This window comes from Lissotriton helveticus, chromosome 3_1, assembly GCF_964261635.1.
Source record: "Lissotriton helveticus chromosome 3_1, aLisHel1.1, whole genome shotgun sequence".
Classification (NCBI taxonomy): domain Eukaryota; kingdom Metazoa; phylum Chordata; class Amphibia; order Caudata; family Salamandridae; genus Lissotriton; species Lissotriton helveticus.
Window position 1 is genome coordinate 1492652597 of NC_136061.1, and position 20105 is coordinate 1492672701.

A 20105-nucleotide genomic window follows, 5' to 3' on the forward strand; every position below is an offset into this window, starting at 1 on the left:
AATGCTTTGATATCTACTTATCATTGAATGATAATAAGTGTGCAGTGAAAATAAAAACACTGGACATGTTCATTGTTTGGATCAGATTTTGTATTATTGTAAAAAACTTTTCATAAATAATTCTGTGTCCGGTCTGGGACCCCTATGCATATATCGATCACTTACCCAGGTCCCACTGACTAAATGGGTTGAACCCAGCTACTTATAACAGACAGGAGGTCAAGTGGCAGCCCTTTTATAATATCTATTATCAAGGATTGGAATTTCTAACTAAAGTTCTGGAATTTCAATGACTTGACATTTTCACAGTTGTTCGAACACAGCTGGCTCTGTTCAGCTCGGATTAGCTCGGAAGGAAGACGCCAGCTGCCAGCTTCTCCCGGCTTCCCGGCACACCTCAGCACGCTCGGCCCTTGACAAAGCGGGGGGGGGGCAAACAGTTTCATCGACCTGCCTTACCTTTCGTTCCCGTTGTTGGCAGGCGAGGTGATCCGCGAGGGGAGCGTTTCTACTACCCAGTGCCTCCTCGCTTCGCGGTTCTACGGCCCAGCGGTCCAGCGGTGAGCGAGTGGGAGCAGCAGCCAATGTGGCTGTGAGAGCGGATCTGACGGGAGAGACAGAGGAGCCTTGCGAATCTCGTGAGGGCGTTCGCGGTAAGTGGTAAGCGCAGCCACCATTTAGCAGGCAGCCGCGGTGAGAGTGAGCCCGGTGGAGGCAGCATGATTAGACCTTGCTGCTTGCAACCTTGCCCTGTGTGCCCCGCTTGCCCTCGCCTTCGCTCTTGCCTTTCCACTGTCCCACTCCTCTGCAGCTCCTCCTGGCACTAAACAAAAGCAACCAAAGCAAAATTAAGAAGACTTGGGACTCAAAGACCATTACTCGGAGTACCTAATAAATTCCTAATAAACAAAGCAATAAGTAAAAACCCTAAGACCACCTTGCCCCAGGACACAGAGGTGCAAGGCGGCAGCAAGTAAACCACTGCTCAAGGCACTCCAGGTGGGCCAAAAACTGAACAAAAATAAAATAATTAAAATATATATATTTTTTTTTTGACAAAACCACACCATGAGATCAGTAAAAGTCAGGGGGACAACAGGCAACTTGCAACAAAAATCCAAAAAGGAGGGAGAGGACCAAACAGCAACAATAAACCTCAGCAAGCTACAGGAAATGGAACAGGAGCTTGATTTGGAATCAGACCAAGAAAAAAAATAGGGAGAGTAAAAGAAACAACATCCAACAAGATAACGACACCCTTACTATAGCCACATGTACCCCCATCAAAACCAGTACCAAAACTAACAAGCGGGTTCTTATTACAGACTTCCTAAAAGTATGTCGCAGCTTATCTCCGGAGAAGCAAAAGGCTCACAAAGTAGTCAACGAACAAAAGGAAGCCAAGAAGACCAAGAGGGGCAGTCCAGGCAACGAGTCACACAAACATAGCATTAGCAAAACAGCAAATAAGGAAGACACAGAGCTAGTGGACTCTAAGCCCATCACATTAGAAAACATAAGTGGTGCCAGTTCCACACAGGGCGGCTCAAGCTCACTCACTGACCATCAAGGATCCCATCAACAGTCTGTTCAGGCTGAAGTCCACAATGACCCGGGGCTAAACTGGGAGTCCATGTCCACACAATGGACCAGCCAGGTCCAATCAAACGAACTAACTCAACAACACCAGCAACTGCAAACTGCCCAGCAGTGTCCTGAAGTGCAGAGTACGGAGGACAACCCAATGCTTTGGCAGTACAGTATTGATAGTTCCTGCACATTACTATACTCCCCGGCAGACCCTCAACCCCCCGACCAGTTTGGGTGTCAAACAGTCTACAGGCAAGAACACTTTTCTATTACTTCAAAAACACCAATAAACCAAACTCAAATTCAAACTGCACACCAGCTGGAGCTGGATCTATCGCACAAAAGAAAAAGGAGCCAGTGCCCTACGACTCCTACAAGGACGAACAATTCAACCTAACCAGTCAATTAGAAACACACAACCTATCTGCACAACAACAAAATACCAAGGAACAAGGGGGACAATATTCAATGGGACAACAGTAAGGTCCACAAACAGGTCCATTTTAGAATCAGTTATTATGCACCATGAAAACGATTGGATCAGCCATGACCTATCATGCCGACAAGCTGGATACTCAAGTCGGGCTATTAAACGTCTTAGCACTATATGTTCAGGGGATAGAACAAAAATTGCACGATCTAAACACCATGATAATAAAAGTACAACATGCGCAAGATATCACATATTACACGTGCCATTGCTATCAAATAATCGATAAGCTCGCTACTGTCCCAACCATAATGTCAGAGCTGTGGGGCAGTCAAGGAAACTCAACTCAATTCCACTACATCTATGGAAAGAGACCACAAGGAAGGAGACAGTATTAGTGGGGACACACCCAATATAAATATCAAATCATTAAAAGAGGAAATTAACGCTCAAAAAGGCGAAAGCAGAAATTCACAAGACGCTGAGAAAGGGTCTAAACAACTACATGAACAGCCACATTTGGAAGGCTTTTTACCCGTTCCCAACCAAACCAACTTATCAAAGGAAGCTGTGGAGGGTAAGGAACAAATAATCTTGAAAACATCCCTCACAAAGCGGGAACGGAAACGCCTTAGGAAAGCGAGGAAAAGCAAATCAAACAAAGCCATCTTACCACCATAATTGACATCCACCCAGGAAAGACAAGATAAAGGAGTTGCAAGCAACAGCGGCACAGTCAGCATGCCTAATGATAACATCCCGACAATAATAGAGGCTGAAGCCTCAAGAAACAATGACGCACAAAAAAAGGAAAATTTGTCAATAAGTAAAATATACGTTATATTCAAACCCTCGGTTAAGAAGAAACGAAACAACGTAAAAAGTAAAGAAACCGTAAAAACAGATACAATCCAAATATTACAGGAACAAAAGATAAAGACAAGTGAAGTCTGTACACAGGACACAGCACTAAGAGGAAAAGGAGCCACATAGGCGCGAACTGTCAATAATGGAATCAAAATCAATCCATAGTCCCAGAGGTTAAGAGAGCCCATTGAAAGTACACAACAAGACCAAGTCAAACATAGCCACCATGTCGAAATCCATCACCATGCCCTAATAGAAGCATCAAAAGGGACCCCGATGGACCATACTAAAACACAATCGCTAACCGCTCAAGGCCAGATAGAATTGGTCCCACACTATAAATCGAGGGGAGCCTACGATATACTGAATCGAAGTGCAATAATAAGGTTACTAAAATCTTTACCTGCCTTGAAACACATTACATCCAGGGATTTAGAAAGAATAGAATTCAAACCCAACCCAAACCAAATAGGGCCTGAAATAACAACAGCCACTTAGATAAATTACTCTGTCACTGAACAGATCTTAAGGCACAAGGAGGTAGTCGCATCATGGGGTATAGAACTAAAAAAGGTTGAACCTCCTTGTTATCCGAGCCCCCTACAACAGCCCTACTGCACAGAGGGCGTACTAAAAGGAGCGAAAGGTCCTGAGAATCTGGGCAAAACAAAGGATGAAGCTCAATCTATAAGACAAATTATGATTACAATCTCACACTAGTTGGACCTATCTCCTGAGGCGGAAAGCCGGGAGCGCTATCTGTCACTTGAAACTTTTTTAAAACATTTGATTGTCACTAAATTGTTGTGTGTTTTTAACTCACCTGAGAGAAGCATCTACCCCAGGGCACTCGCTCGCCCCTCTCGACCCGCGCAGCGGATCCTAGCGCTGACGCCAAACCGCCCAAACACACCTCCTGACGCCTACCGGCGAGGACAGAGGCCTCGCCCCTTTTTTGGCCACACCCACTCCCGCAGTGCATATAAAGCGCTGAACCACAAGCGCCCTGTTAGTTGGACCTATCTCCTGAGGCGGAAAGCCGGGAGTGCTATCTGTTACTTGTAACTTTTTAAAAACAATTGTCACTAAATTGTTGTGTGTTTTTAACTCACCTGAGAGAAGCATCTACCCCAGGGCACTCGCTTGCCCCTCTCGGCCCGCGCAGCGGATCCTAGCGCTGACGCCAAACCGCCCAAACACACCTCCTGACGCCTACCGGCGAGGACAGAGGCCACGCCTCTTTTTTGGCCACGCCCACTCCGGCCGTGCATATAAAGCGCTGAACCACAAGCGCCCTGTTAGTTGGACCTATCTCCTGAGGCAGAAAGCCGGGAGCGCTATCTGTCACTTGTAACTTTTTAAAAACATTTGATTGTCACCAAATTGTTGTGTGTTTTTAACTCACCTGAGAGTAGCATCTACCCCAGGGCACTCGCTCGCCCCTCTCGGCCCGCGCAGCGGATCCTAGCGCTGACGCCAAACCGCCCAAACACACCACCTGACGCCTACCGGCGAGGACAGAGGCCACGCCCCTTTTTTGGCCACGCCCACTCCCGCCGTGCATATAAAGCGCTGAACCACAAGCGCCCTGTTAGTTGGACCTATCTCCTGAGGCGGAAAGCCTGGAGCGCTATCTGTCACTTGTAACTTTTTAAAAACATTTGATTGTCACTAAATTGTTGTGTGTTTTTAACTCACCTGAGAGAAGCATCTACCCCAGGGCACTCGCTCGCCCCTCTCGGCCCACGCAGCGGATCCTAGCGCTGACGCCAAACCTCCCAAACACACCTCCTGACGCCTACCGGCGAGGACAGAGGCCACGCCCCTTTTTTGGCCACGCCCACTCCCGCCGTGCATATAAAGCGCTGAACCACAAGCGCCCTGTTAGTTGGACCTATCTCCTGAGGCGGAAAGCCGGGAGCGCTATCTGTCACTTGTAACTTTTTAAAAACATTTGATTGTCACTAAATTGTTGTGTGTTTTTAACTCACCTGAGAGAAGCATCTACCCCAGGGCACTCGCTCGCCCCTCTCGGCCCGCGCAGCGGATCCTAGCGCTGACGCCAAACCGCCCAAACACACCTCCTGACGCCTACCGGCGAGGACAGAGGCCACGCCCCTTTTTTGGCCACGCCCCCTACATTCCCCCTCCACTCCGATAAACCATGTGCCTCGGCCGGAAGCGCAGCGGACGAGCGCAGCGGGAGCGCCGTTTGCGCGCCCAAGGCGCGCCCAAGGTAAGCCCGTCTGCGCCCGTCCGCGCCAGACCGAGCCCGAGGCCCAGGACCCCTGATTCAGCCATTCCCATACCTCTGAGGTACACCCAAGAAGCCCTCCTCAATATCATGGACGCCATCCCCAATCCCTGTTACAGCACGACCCCTCTAAAGGATGGACAATCTTGCTGTCCAAGCTGCCCCTACAGGCTAACACCTCGACTTCCTCCGAAACCGCGTTGGATCAAGATGGCCCTGCTCAACTGCAGATCACTCCCCAAACACCAAACGGAAATTAACATGATGCTGCAAAACTCGGAGTACGAGGTCCTCTTTCTGACCGAAACTTGGATCAACCCCAACTCAGTTCCAGACATGGTTCAAGCTCTACCTCCGGGCTATCTTATTAAACATCATGACAGATCCTCGGGGATTGGAGGCGGAATAGCGATTATCTATCGTGACTACCTATCCTGCCACTTTAAGGACAGCCCAATCCAGGACTGCGAAAACATTCTGTTTTCAATTCACCTACCCCCATCCACAACCCTATCAGGGATTCTAGTTTACCGTCCCCCAGGGCAGCAGAGACTCTTCTGCAACTCCCTTTTGGAGTCCACTTCCTCTCTTTCCTGCTTGTATCCCAATTTTACGGTCCTAGGAGATCTAAATCTCCATCTCGACGACCCCTCAGATAACATCGCCGAAGACTTAAAAAAAGACCTAGCCTCCCTTAACCTCCACCTGAAAGGTAATCCTACTCCAAGGGCCACCTACTAGACCCAATTTTCACCAACTTGTCGAGTCTAGTAGTGAGCACCCCCCTCCCTGTCCCTTGGTCAGACCACTTCGTAATCCCTTTCAAGATTCTACTTTCGTCTGAAACACCGGCTAAAGATCCCCCCAAGAACCAGCCCGTCCGTGGCAAAAATTGGATACAACCTCTTGGACTCAAGTACTCATCTCTACCACTCCGAGTCTTGACCCAGACCCCTCCAGAGCTGACACCCAACTCCGTGGCTGGATCAGTCAATCCCTTGATAACATCCTCCCAGTCAAACCCCTCCCCAGTAAAAAGAGAACTCTTAAGTCCCCCTGGTACACGCAGGAACTGCGCGGACTAAGGAAAAGATGCAAAAGGCTCGAACGCCTCTGGAGAAGAGACTGGGCTACTGAAAGCAAGAACGAGTACAGGACCGCTCTCAGACAATATAAAACCTGCATAAAAAACACCCAGGCATCCTTCTTCGAGCAAAAAATACTAGCTGCATCCAACTCGGCCAAAGAAACGTACCGCATAGTACGTCTCCTTACTAAAACCCCAGAACCCCCACCTATGCCAGACCCGTCAGGCACTAGATGTAACCAGCTAGCTGAGTTCTTCTCTACAAAAATTCTTAATATCCTAAAATCCCTCCCTCCACCCAACACTCCCCCGCCCCCCTTCACCCCCCTCTCCGGTTCAGAGGCCCCCTGCCTCCAAACCTTCGCTCAGATTACCATAGAACTTTTCCTGTCCACTCTTCAATCAGTCAAGAGTGGGGCTCCATCGGACCCAGCTCCTATGAGTAAACTAAAACTGGTCGCCCCCACGGTCGCCCCTCCCTTCACTAGTCTCATCAATGCCTCCCTGGCACTGGGCATAGTCCCAGACAACTGGAAAAAAGCCACAGTCAGGGCACTCTTAAAAAAAACCCACCTCGACCCCTTGGAACCATCAAACTTCAGACCCATCTCTCTCCTCCCCGCCATCAGCAAAGTGGCCGAACGCATCGTTAACCACCAACTGTCTCTCTTCCTAGAATCCAACAAACTTCTGCTCCACTCCCAGACGGGGTTCAGACCAGGACATGGAACAGACACCGCCTTACTTGCTGTGGTCGAGGAGGCAAGAACCATCATAGAGCAAGGAGGATCAGTGGCAGTGATCCTCCTTGATCTGAGTGCCGCCTTTGACAAAGTAGACCATGCGATCCTTATCCATCGGCTCAGCATGGTAGGAGTATCTGGCACTGCCCTGTCCTGGATCAAATCCTTCCTGGAAGGGAGAACCTTCCAAGTGTCTGACGGTACTGTCCAATCGAAAGCACTCTCGCTTCAGTGTGGGGTCCCCCAGGGCTCATCCCTGAGCCCCACACTTTTTAACGTTTACATGTCCCCACTAGAAGACATCACAACACCATTTGGCATAAAAACAGTTATGTATGCCGATGACACACAATTAGTGGTGTCTATCAACCAATCTAATAACAGCCTAGACAACCTGGCAGCCTGCCTGGAAAACATCTTCCAGTGGATGTGCGAATCACGCCTTAAACTGAACGGCGAGAAGTCCGAGATCCTCTTCCTGGGAAACCCTCGCAAATTCCCCCCATCTCTCATTTGGCCAGACTGTATGGGTCCCCCTCCCACCCCCAAAACAGAAGTCAAGAGTCTTGGCATCTGGCTAGACCAAGACCTTAACTTTAAATCTCAGGCCAGAAAAACTGCAGGCACCTGCATTGGCCTCATTAAAACAGCTAGGAAGGTTCTCCATCTAATCCCCTTCCAATCTAGGAAGCTGCTCATGCAGGGCCTAGTAAACTCCAGATTGGACTATGGCAACGCCCTTTACTTGGGAGCCCCCGCCTCGGTCATTCATAGACTACAATGCGCCCAAAACGCCGCGGCCAGAATCCTAACAGGGACCAAGTCAAAATGCTCAGCGAAACCAGCCCTCAAAAGCTTGCACTGGCTCCCAGTTCAACAAAGGATTACCTTTAAGACTCCCTGCATCTCACACAAGATAATGCACGGCAGAGGTCCACCGATCCTGAGCTCTCTTGTCAAACCACATCAGTCCAACAGGCAACTGAGATCAGACGCCCTCTCCCTGGCCAGCACCCCCAGAATCTATAAGACCCATTCCGGAGGGAGACTGTTCTCATACAACGCCCCAAAGCTATGGAATTCCCTGCCAATCTCCATCCGTAGAGAACACAACCTACTGGCCTTCCGTAGACAACTCAAAACATGGCTCTTCCCATAGTCTTCCTCCCCCTCTGGAAACATAGGTCGATCGACAGCGCTGGGACGCCCTAGGGTAGCTACGCGCTCTACAAATCAGTTTCCAATTCCAATTCCAATTCCACACTCAGAAACAGCTAACAAAGAGGATAACCAGTACTGGAGATCCATAAACACACAACAAGGAGCAGCATGAATACAAAAAATCCATAAAAACCCCAAAACACTGCAGGACTGTAAAATCTGCTCCTGGAATGTGAACGGCCTAGCATCAAAAATAGAGGAAAACGACTTCACTGACTTAATCCTACAGTACGACATACTGCTATTGCAAGAAACTTGGCAGATAACACACACCCCTATTGTAGGCTGCAAAGAACATCTTATTTCAGGAAAAAAGGAGTCAGCACGTGGAAGAGCCAAAGGCGGCCTATCAATTTATATCTCAACAGATATTCCATGGGTAGAAAAAAACATCGACCTAGACTCCTTCTGGTTGCAATGTATCATACTTACAGTCTCCATCACCTGCACCTTGCTAATTTTGAGCATCTATATGCACCCAGCTCATAAGCATAAGGGGAGAGACATCCAACAATTGGTTGCCGCCATCAAAATCTTAAAGCTAATTTACCCACATGCCCATATAATATTGTCCGGGGATTTCAACATGAATTTGATGCAAGCCCAAGAAAAATACCTACCCACTCATATAAAGGTCCGAAATGGAAACACAACTAGACGTGACACTTCAGGCAAAAAATGCGCTGCATTATTGGATAACCAATCATTGTATACTTTAAATGGTCGAGGCCCACAAGACAGCCCGGCGGCTTTTACAAGAGTGACGGCAAAATCAGGAGCAACTATCAACTTCACTCTAGCAGACCCAGACCTATTTCCCTTCATCACAAACTTTCAAATAATAGAAAGAGTAGATAGCGACCACTACCCTCAATCTTTTATATTAACCAACATTTGAGTAAAATCCCGGCCAACCAGTGCCCTCCCCCAATTCACCCAACTGTACAATTTAAATCAATTAACATGGAACAACAACACAGTAGATGCAATTATGGAGCTCTGCTCAGCAGCATTGGCCACTACCGATGCAAAACTACTAGGGATAGAGGCCTGGGAGTTGCTTATCAATAGCCTGAATAGAAAGTTTTCACATAGTCCTAGATACCAAAAATCCGCCAGGACAGGAGGGTCTGTATGGTACACACACACCCTAAGGACAAAAAAAACAACTAAATAAAGCTCTCAGACAAATCCGAACTCAAGGCCAACAACCCCCTCAGCAGGCCCTGACCACAATTAAACAAATGAAAAGCGACTTAAAAAAAGAGATTTATGCGGCAAAACGCACATATAACGAACAACTTTGGACAAAAATGCTCCATGTTAGCCGACAACAAAATTCAAAAGAGTTTTGGGCCCAAATTAATGTCTTCTCAAATGGAAAAAATTGGCACCACAACTCTGACATAACGGAGCACGCATGGAGAGCTCATATACAAGCCACATTCAACACCCAGAAAGCCCCCGGGGCTATCGTCAAAAACAACACACCGAAGGCGCGACGGCTCAGCGCCATTATTCCCAGAGACACCTCAGTTGGAGAGCATTGGACGGCTTAGACACCGAAATTAATCTTGAAGGCTTCAAATTGCAAGACCTGTAAACTGAATTCGAAAGTTCACGGTAACCTCCAAGTCGAACAACCTGAAGGCACACCTCAGCGAGGTCCAATCTGAAACTCCAGGGTCAGATCAATCAATCTTCGATCTACAGATCACACAAAAATAAGTACTGAATGCCATAAAAAAAACTGGATTGACAGGGTGCCGGGACCAAACGGCCTGCCCAACGCCCTATTTAAAAAAGATCCAGCATTTTGGTCTAAACATCTATCATCACTGTTCACTCATATTCTGGAATCTCACACAATCCCAGACTCCTGGCGAGGAAGCATATTACACCCAATATTTAAATCAGGAGCTCGTTCAAACCCCTCAAATTGTAGGCTAATAGCCCTCATTGATGTTGAGGTAAAAATCTACGCTGCAAACTTGCTGAAAGATCTAGAGGATTGGGTCGACAGTACTGAACTGATCCCCAACACACAAACAGGCTTCGAGCTGGAATTGGCACTTTAACAAATATTTCTGCTGTTACGCTTTTGGCTAACCAAGCCATCGCAAACTCTAAAGTTCTGTATGCATGCTTTGTGGACCTCAAGGCAGCCTTCCACAAGGTCCCCAGACGAGCCCTGTGGGCAAAAATGGAATCTTGGGGAGTCCCTACCGACCTATTGAACGCAATAATAAACCTCTATTCAAAAACATGGGTTCAAATAAAAATGGGGGACGGATGCTGTTGCCCCTATAGACCCACACAGACTGCTCCCCTAGCCCACTTGCACACCATAGAAGCTATCTAGGTTGCCCCCCCCGAGGCTGACAACCATGCGGCGCAAGCTTATCCAGTCTTCACGAAGAACTCTCTTTCTCTCCATTTCTATGCTTTCCCCCTACCTCTTTCTACTTCCTATTCCGCTCACGGACCTTTTCTGTGATCGTGGCGCCCTGTTGGGCCGTCTACAGTATATTAGATCAATCTTCAGATGCATCATCCCCAAGGGCCACGAGATCTGGGTTGTAAGCATACCATGTTGTTATGACAGCTTGTATTTATTAAGCCACGCGGCCGGCCCCACTGGGGTTGTAGGCGAGGCACTGTGTTCGATAGTTCATTCTGTATGGCACCTATGATTTGATTACTGCTATCTGTCGCGGCCGGCCCCGCCCTGGGGTTGTAGGCTTAACGCTGTGTTTCTGAGACCCTATTATGGGTGTGGTTCTTTATAATAAAACAGACTTGAAGTAAAAATGGGGGATGGTCGAACCTTAACAAACAAAATTACCACTACCAATGGCTTAAAACAGAGGTGCGTTTTAGCCACCTGACTATTCAATATATATACAGCTGACTTTGATAATAACTTACGTTCGACATTAGGTGACCCCCCAAAACTGGGGAACGTGAGAATAGTAAGTCTGCAATACGCCGACGACATTGTGCTGCTATCTCAAACCCCCTGCGTTCTCCAACATCTGATAAACCAACCTGCGGAATATACAGTTTCAAATCAATTGGACATAAACTTTAAAAAAACAAAGGTTATTTGTTTTTCGAGTCCATATAAACAAATACCAAAATTCACTTGGACGGTCAACAGGAACCGCTTGGACCAGGTGGGAACATACAAATACCTGGGAGTAACTTTGGATCACCACCTTAATTACAAGCAATACTTAGAACAGCGGAAAACAAAAGCAAAACAGCAATTATTTGCATTCAAAATCTTACAAAAAAAATCTGTGACAGTTCGACGACCCATTTACTAAAGTTTGTGGCAGCAAAATACCTACCTTCAATCACGTATGGTTCAGAACTCTTAAACACATAGGATGCCATAAGTCTGAACATCGCCCAAACTAGTCTCTTCAAAAACGTATTTAAAATTCCACGCCACATCTCTCAAGCCCGGATCAGATTAGAATTTAGGTTAAAAAAACAGATTCAGTCAAGACAAGGAGTTCTGTTAAAATACTACTGGAGAATGCGGGCAGCAGTGGAAGAGTCTCTGGCACACTGCTGCTGGCTAGAGGTTGAAAGGCAATCCAGATTGAGTAACTCAATTCATATATTTTTAAAGCAATCAATGGACGCTTTAAAGTTAGAGGATGCTTGGCACACAACACTATCCTACTCGGAGTTCAAACGAATAGTCAATATAATGATCAATCAAATATCTCAAGAAAAGGATAAAGCCTCATTGACCATGAAAATCAAAGCATGGATTGTGTTGCCAACATACAAAATAATAAAACCTCAACCATACCTGTCAGAACATTTTGCAATTCGCATGAAGCAGCAACTGACATTATTGAGACTGGGAGTTTATTCAACCAAAGACCTAACCCCAAAATGGAAACGGACTTGGTCCTCAATGGACTGCCGCCTTTGTGGACAAGGAGACGAATCCTTGCTCCACCTACTTTGTATTTGTCCGGCATTATTAACCATACGGAAAGAACTTTTGCGGCCAATAATTGAAAGACAACAAATAAGGACCTGCAGATCCGCCGTAAAAAAATGTTTGGGAGGCTCTACAGTACAATTGGCATGTAAAGCAATAACGTTTTTGAGTCTAGCTGCAAACTAACTAGAAAAGAGAGACAGAGAATATGAATCGGTTACGCTTGCAAAGTGATAAATTGTAGTTAATCAGCTCGCAGCTCACACAAGAACTATGTATCTTATAGCTTGACTCACTATTACAAGACTGAAGGAACCAATTGTACTCCGTTTTTCTTTTTTTAAGAGAAAAAAAAGTTTTTTTCACAAAATTTATGAGAATTCATCAATCAATCTGTATTTTGTTTATGTGTTTTAGCGGTAATGCCGCTCTTTTTTATTATTTAAACCAACTCAAAAATAAAGTAATTTCTTCTTCTCAGTTGTTTGAAAGATCAGGTCAGATGACATCTGCGACAATTAATCTGCAAAAATAGAGAGATGGAGACTCAGTTTGCCAACCCAAGATGGAGACGAACTGGCAGGACTGTTCTCGTGAGGAACAGTGTCACGACTAATTTGCATATGGCTGGGTCTGAACTGGGGTGGCTAAGTGAGCTAAGGAACGATGATAGATTCAACCCAGATCTGTGACTGGGGGTGAGTGTTTGAAGAGTTTCACCGCTCCGTCCATCATCTCCTTGTGTTTACCTTGTTTGACCATAGTAGGCAGGGTATCCCCGGTTGTGGGTTCATGCTCACTTTGCCACTGGATTGAAGCTAGCCTGACTGATGCGGGGTGTTACTCCGAAGCCGGTTCCAGGATGCTTGTTTCTGGTCCACGAAAGACCTGGCTTGGCAGTTTGCGCTAACTGTCCCATGAGGAACAGGGTCAAAACTGATTTGCGTATGGCTGGGTCTGAACTGGGATTACGAAGTGTCCTAAAGAATGATGATGGATTCAACCCAGATCTGTGAGGGGGGGTGAGTGTCTGAAAAGTTTTAGTTGTCCGTCTGTCATCTCCTTGTGTTTGCCATGATATGAAATTGGTGTATTAAAAATATTGCAGCTTTAAAAAAGAAAAAGAAATTTTAAAAGGTAGGTTATCAATTGTTCCATGCTTGGTCCTAAACCCTGTTTGTTCCAACGGTAAAATTTTACCTGCATCCACCCAATCATTAATTTGGATCAAGAAGCATTTAGCAAAAACTTTACGGACTTCTTCAAGAAGTGCAGTTTGATGATAGTTGTGTGGGGCAGCTCGATCTCCTTTCTTAAACAGAGGGACTAATATACTCCCCTTCCAAGAGGGCGGAACCATTTTATTTGCATAGCAATTTCTGAACACCGGATAAAGAATTTTACTCCACAGTATACTATTTTGTTTTAAAACTGTGATGGGTAATTCATCCGGCCCAAACCTCCGGAGTAGCGCATACCCCTGATCGCCATTCCAATTTCTTTTTCAGATGGCGATCCATACGATGAGGGGTCTTCCTTTAGTACAATATACTTAATTGCCATTGCATTATCTGCATAGAAGTCCTGACTATAGCTAACCCATTTATGCTCCTCAATGGCCACAGGGCCTGTCCCTCTGGCTGTTGCGCACAAACAATATCGATCTACACTAGGGAGGACCTGATCAAACTTGACCCTAGCGGAGGTAACTCTAGGTGTCCCTGTATTCCCCTAGAAGGAATGTCCAAAAACATCAGAAATGTCTGCCATACAATATAGACCTCCCTGTTCCAAGACCCAGCTATAGAACAGGTAGGAGGTACAATAAGACGGGCCCGCTGCCCCTTAGATGCATGCTGCTGAATGCTAGATCTTTAATCAAACATAGCACGGAATGTGCTCGACTCATCGGAGAACAAGACGTTAATTTGGCTCTCATAACTCAGGCCTGGTTGGATCAGGCCTCCGGGCCTGACCTAGCTAATGCTAACCCACCGGGATTTCATTGTAACACCTTGGACCGACCTTACGGAAGAGGGTGAGGGCTAGCAGTTATATACCACAACTCACTGGAACCCATATTTCACAAGGCCTCAAATGCCTTGTTTGAGACTCTTTCATTTAGCCTACGGACCTCACACCGAAAATACACTCAAGGGGATACTCCTCTATCGCCCTCCGGGACCCAGGGGTGGTTTCCTAGCCTTGCTGGGGTCACTGCTCGAAGAAGGGCTATGCGCAGACTCCTTTTTGTGCTAGGTGATTTTAACTTCCATCTGGAGGACCTATCCAATTAATATACCATCGCTCTAGGGCAGTTGATGGAGGCAGGTGATCTTAAACAGCTGATTGGTGGATCAACACAAAGCAAGGGGCATACCCTGGATGGTATATATTCCAATAATCCGACACTGACAGTGACCTCGGTACTCCCTCTGGTCTGGTCGGATCACAGTGCCATTTTCTTTGAGGTTACAGAGCCTATAGGTCATAAAATCAAACCTGCCCATGAAGGGAGCATCGGAAAAAGAGTCTGGAAAAACGTAGAGTGTAAAGAGCTAGGAGAAGTATTAAAAAATACTAAGTACCCCTTCCCCTCTAAGGTGGAAGATGCTGCCTCTGCATATACAGAATGGTTAGAGGTAGCCTGTAACAATCTTGCCCGATCAAAAAATGGACTCCTAAAAGGATGAAACCATCTGCCCCATGGTTCTCAGAAGAACTAAAAACACTTATACAGACCTGCAAACATCTAGAAAGGGTGTGGAGAAAAGGCTCTATAAGCAGGGATACAGATATCCATAAACCCAGTCTCAGGCAGTATAAAGACAAAATGTTGGAAACCAAAAAAATGTATTATACAGAACAAATCTCTCAGGCCAAAGCTGACCCTAGGGTACTTTTCAAAACTATCTCCAAACTCGCGGCTCCTGAGGCTCCCAAGACCCAAGGCGGTACAAAAGGGGGTGGTGATGGACGGAGCATCTGAACCAATCAAACACTCACACCCAGTCAACAGATCTGGGTTTAATCCATCACCGTTCTTTAGCCCACTCTGCCACCCCAGTTCAGACATGGCCATATGCAAATCAGTCTGACCCTGTGCCTCATGGGAACAGTCTAGCCCGCACTGCCAAGCCATGCCTTCCCTGGACCGAAAACAAGCTTCCTAGGACCGGTTTCTGGCATTTCAGCCGTCTTCAGCCAGGTTTGCTTGAATCCGGTGGCAAAGTGACCAAGGGACTCACGTCTGAGCATACCCTGCCAACTTATGGCGAACAAAGCGGTACAAAAGCGGGTGGTGATGGACGGAGCATTTGAACCAATCAAACACTCACACCCAGTCAACAGATCTGGGTTTAATCCATCACCGTGCTTTAGCCCACTCTGCCACCCCAGTTCAGACATGGTCAAGACCCAAAGCAGCCCAGAGCTCCGCAAACACTAGCCAAAAATTTCCAACAAAAAGTAGAAACAATATTCTCCACTTTTAGCCTAGTACAAAAGGAAACAAAAGTGCCACGGGCATGGTACCAAACACACTGATATTAGCCAATTTTACTATGCTAGAAACTCCTTACGTCATAAAACTTCTAAACTCCATGCGCTCAGGTTCCCCGAAAGACCCTTGCCCGGCTTCAGTATTGAGGCAAATCCCTGAAATAATACGATCGCCCCTCACACCATTGTTCAATAACATTATCTCATCAGGCATATTCCCTAGCCAGTGGAAGAAGGCATCTATCCTTCCCTTATTAAAATCTACCCTGGACCCCAGCGATCCAAGCATTTACAGACCTATCTCAAGACTCCCACTTCCAGATAAGATCCTTGAAAAGGCGTTAAACACACAACTCAGCTCATATCTTTTAAACAACAATCCCCTCAAAATATGGCTTTAGAGCAGATCACAGCACAGAGCTGGCGCTTATTAAAACCACTGAGGAGGTGAGGGAGGCGCAGGACAGAGGTGGAAATGCTTTTCTGATATTATTAGATCTGTCATCAGCCTTTGACACGGTCCATCATGAGGTTCTGATGGGTCGGTTGTCTGAAATAGGGGTTCTAGGGGCAGCATGGAACCTTCTGCAGTCATTCCTGTCGGAACGTTCACAAACATTGGATTTAGACAACCATAGGTCGAAGCCATTTATTCTCCCTTGTGGGGTACCACAGGGATCGTCATTAAGTCCTACACTTTTTAATATTTATGTGAACTCCCTGGCAGCCCTGATCAAGTCGCACGGCTTTCAAATAACTTCGTATGCAGATGATACGCAAATAGTGTTATCAATCACTCATGTTCAGGAGAAGGAAACTGGGGCTCGGTTTCATAAATGCCTGAAGGCCATCTCTGGATGGATGTCAGGCAACTGCCTAAAATTATACTCTGGCAAAACAGAGGTTCTTATTTTTGGAAATAACCCCAATATCTGGACACATGAGTGGTGGCCAGACAAGCTGGGCCTTTGCCCATCACCCACCAGGAAAGCAAAAAACCTGGGGGTAATTATGGACAATAAACTCTCCTTTGGTGACCACGTAAGCATGGTGGTCTCGGCCTGCTTCCTAATCCTTAGGATAATAAGGAAAATAAAGATCTTCTTCCCGCGAGCAGTCTAAGGACAGTGATCACAGCCCTCATTATGGCTAGGAATCGACTATTGTAATAGTCTACTGCTAAATACTCAAAAAAAGCAAATCAATAGACTGCAAATCGGTCAAAATGTGGCTGCAAGATTACTCACAAGCACTCCTAAATGTGTCTCTGTAAGGAAAGAGCTGGCACAACTCCACTGACTCCCCGTGAGGCTAAGAGTACGCTTTAAGGCCCTATGTAAGGCCTTTAAAACCCCTCAATGGTATTGGCCCCCACCATCTTAGGCAGAAATTTAAGTGGTACACGCCCACTAGAAATCTTCGGTCTACAGAGGCCAAACTAGTTGTAACTCCCCCGATCAAACAAGCCAGCTGGGGTGCCAGAAGTTTTGTTACTTGTGCCTCCAAAGCCTGGAATGAGCTCCCTTTCCATTTGAGGAACTCATCAGATCTCCTCTCATTCAGAAGGGGGCTGAAAACATGTCTCTTCAATCAGTAACTCATTTCACAGACACCTAGCAGGCATGCGCAGCGCCAGGACACCCCAGGGTAACCGTATGCTATACAAGTTCCATTAACATAACATAATAAAACATGTATCGTTTGCAATCAAATTTAAATTTACGGTAAGAGTTAGTACTTTGTGGTCACTACAGGAAGAATTAGAGACCCTTAGATCTTTTAATAAGAAGGAGGTACTTCCCACTACCACATAGTCTAAGATGGATTCTCCACTACAAGTTTTACAAGTAAAGGTAGCCGGTGTATCCGAAGGAAATCTTCTATTTACTATAATTCCATCAACCTTCGTTAATTCATCAATAAGCATTTTCCCTCTCTTTGTTCTAATATTTTGTTGGAAGAGCACTTGTGGGATCTGCATAGATTCTTCTTTTTCTTTATTTCGGAATATGTCCAAAGTAGAGTTGGAAATGTTACAATGCAGATCCCCTACCAGGACTATATGAGGGGGAAGTTCTACATCATTAACTTTTTTAATGTAGGAAAAAAACGCCTTTAAGAGTGCACCGTAAGAGGCATCCGATGGAATATAGGCATTTATCAACATCAGTGGTGGACTTTTTACATTATTATCAAGATTATACAACGTTACTGCCCCAAAAAATTACTAGGATCTTTATGGTAATCATAATTCCATGTTATCTTATTTAACAGTAAGCAGGCCACCCCTCCCTTTTCATGTCCCCTCCTGGATGGGGTTGCTTTGCAGTCTAAAGTAAAATAATACTTACATAACAGTTCCTCTGTATACCAGGTCTACTGAAGACTAATCATGTTTGCATCTAATTCATATCAGTATTGTAATTTCTCCCTACTATTCTTTATTCCTGCAGCATTGCAAGATATTATTTTTAGTTCACTGTTAGAAGCATGGCTGTTGTGGATGTTTACTGTTGGATCTGCTCGATAGTACACGGAGTAACCAGTTCCATTTTACACTTTCTTCTTTAGAATTCCATTTAAAGAAAAGGGGGGTGCAATCTTTAAGTTTTACTTGTCTACCATTTTTTTGTAATACAGATTTTTAATTCCTCTGTTACATACGAGCAATCCATACTATCTGAAAGTGAGTGAGTTGACATAGACCTACTGTCGAGGGCTCTATTTCGGGGTTTCTCAAAGAACGGAATGACATAAATCCCCCTGCTTTGTAGGCCTTCTGCCCATTGTAATATAAGGTTTGCAATAATTTTAGAATTAAACCTTACCCTCAACTTATAACCAACTTCTGTATTTAGGATGGAGACTAAACTTATATCACTACTTTGAATAAGTTTCAAACTTTTAATCTCCAGGAGACATTTAAGAAGCAAACTCCTATTTAATATTAAATCTGTATCAAACAGGGGAATAAAATCTAACTGGAGTATGTCCATACTTTCCTAGAGGCATTCAACACCAGTTATCTCTGGTTTACCTCTCATTTTTTCAGCGTCAGGGAAGGGGACAGCCAAGGGGTTAAGTACTGATGGGAGAGGGTTAACAGGCCTCTAATGCTCCGCTGTTATAAGAAATGGAGACCCCTCTATTACGGTATTGGCACAATCTCTTATGGGGTATGCAATATTCGAGGGGGAGGCTTCATAGACCATCAATGACTCTGTTGTTAAATCTTTATTCTCAGGGTTCACTAAATCAATTTAATCTTTCAGCTTCATATCTTGTGATGCATTTTGCGATGGTGGGGAGGAAGTCTCCGTACTGACTGAAGCCTCAATGATTTCTTTAAAACAAATTCTCCTTTGCTTCTTTTTTGAGAATCTTCATGTTGATTTAATCTTTTTCCCTCTATTCTTTTCTTTTTTCCCATTTCTCCCATTTTTTTCTAAGTGTGAGGCTCCTAAGACATTTTCTTTCTCATCACTTAACTGGGTTTTGAAAATGGGGAATACTTTTTGGTCTATCCTTTTAGCTGAGCCCACCAGGCCTTTTACTTCTTGTGCTGAATCATAGATAACCTGTATGGGTTCAGGCAAAGGTTCAGGGGTCTTCTCTAGCATCACAGCTTTGTTCATCTGAATCTGAGACTATTATATCCTTCCTTAGAACACAGTTGGGTACCACTGATATTTAGATCAGGGATCAGAGACGGGATCAGAGAGGGGTGTGAATGCGAGAGAATAATTTGATTTATTAAATGGGGTACTATTGAATCATTTTAGTCCTATAGGAACTGCTTTGGTTGCTGGAGTGTTTGCTAGTTCCGTAAACGAGCTAGTATCATGAGAAATATATCTCCTACAGAGCTCTAAATCCAAATTGGGGAGAGTAAAATCTTTATTTTGGACATCCTCTACTAAATAGGGACCAAGGAGCAATTCTATGATTCCGTGTGGTGTGTGTGGTGTTCTGTGTGGAATTACATCTGCTGTTTTAGGAGATGGTATAGTAGATCCTAAGGATACCAGGAGGACTGGAGAGCCGGTCAGTTCCCCAGGGCACCGTACTGGATGCCTCTGGGATTCTAGGATTCTCCTCCTCCATGCTTACTACCAGTAGTATGTGATTCCACAACCTCAATCATATCAACCATATCAGTGACAGTATTAACAGTATTAACCATTGCACCATCGTTCTCGTTGCGGTGTTTGACTCAACTTGACTGTTTGCCGCAATCTGGGACATATTGCTGAAGGACTTACCAGGACCCTGGCCCTCCTTGCTTCCCTGCCGAGCTTATGGTTTCCCCAGCTGCCGCTGCTGTGGCAATCCTGCGCGGCCGCCGAGTGGGGGAAACTCCATTTACCAGAAGCCCTTCCCAATCACGCCCACACCATCACGCGCCCAGTGGTGCTTAAAAGATCGTGTCCACTCCCGCGTCACGGGAC

The 20105-nt window shown here is 45.6% G+C and overlaps 1 protein-coding gene across 1 annotated transcript in view; it reads left to right on the forward strand.

Annotated features, from left to right (window-relative positions):
• PKNOX2 (PBX/knotted 1 homeobox 2) overlaps positions 1-20105 on the forward strand; it is a 3383295-nt gene that overhangs the window by 673321 nt on the left and 2689869 nt on the right. The window lies entirely within an intron of this gene.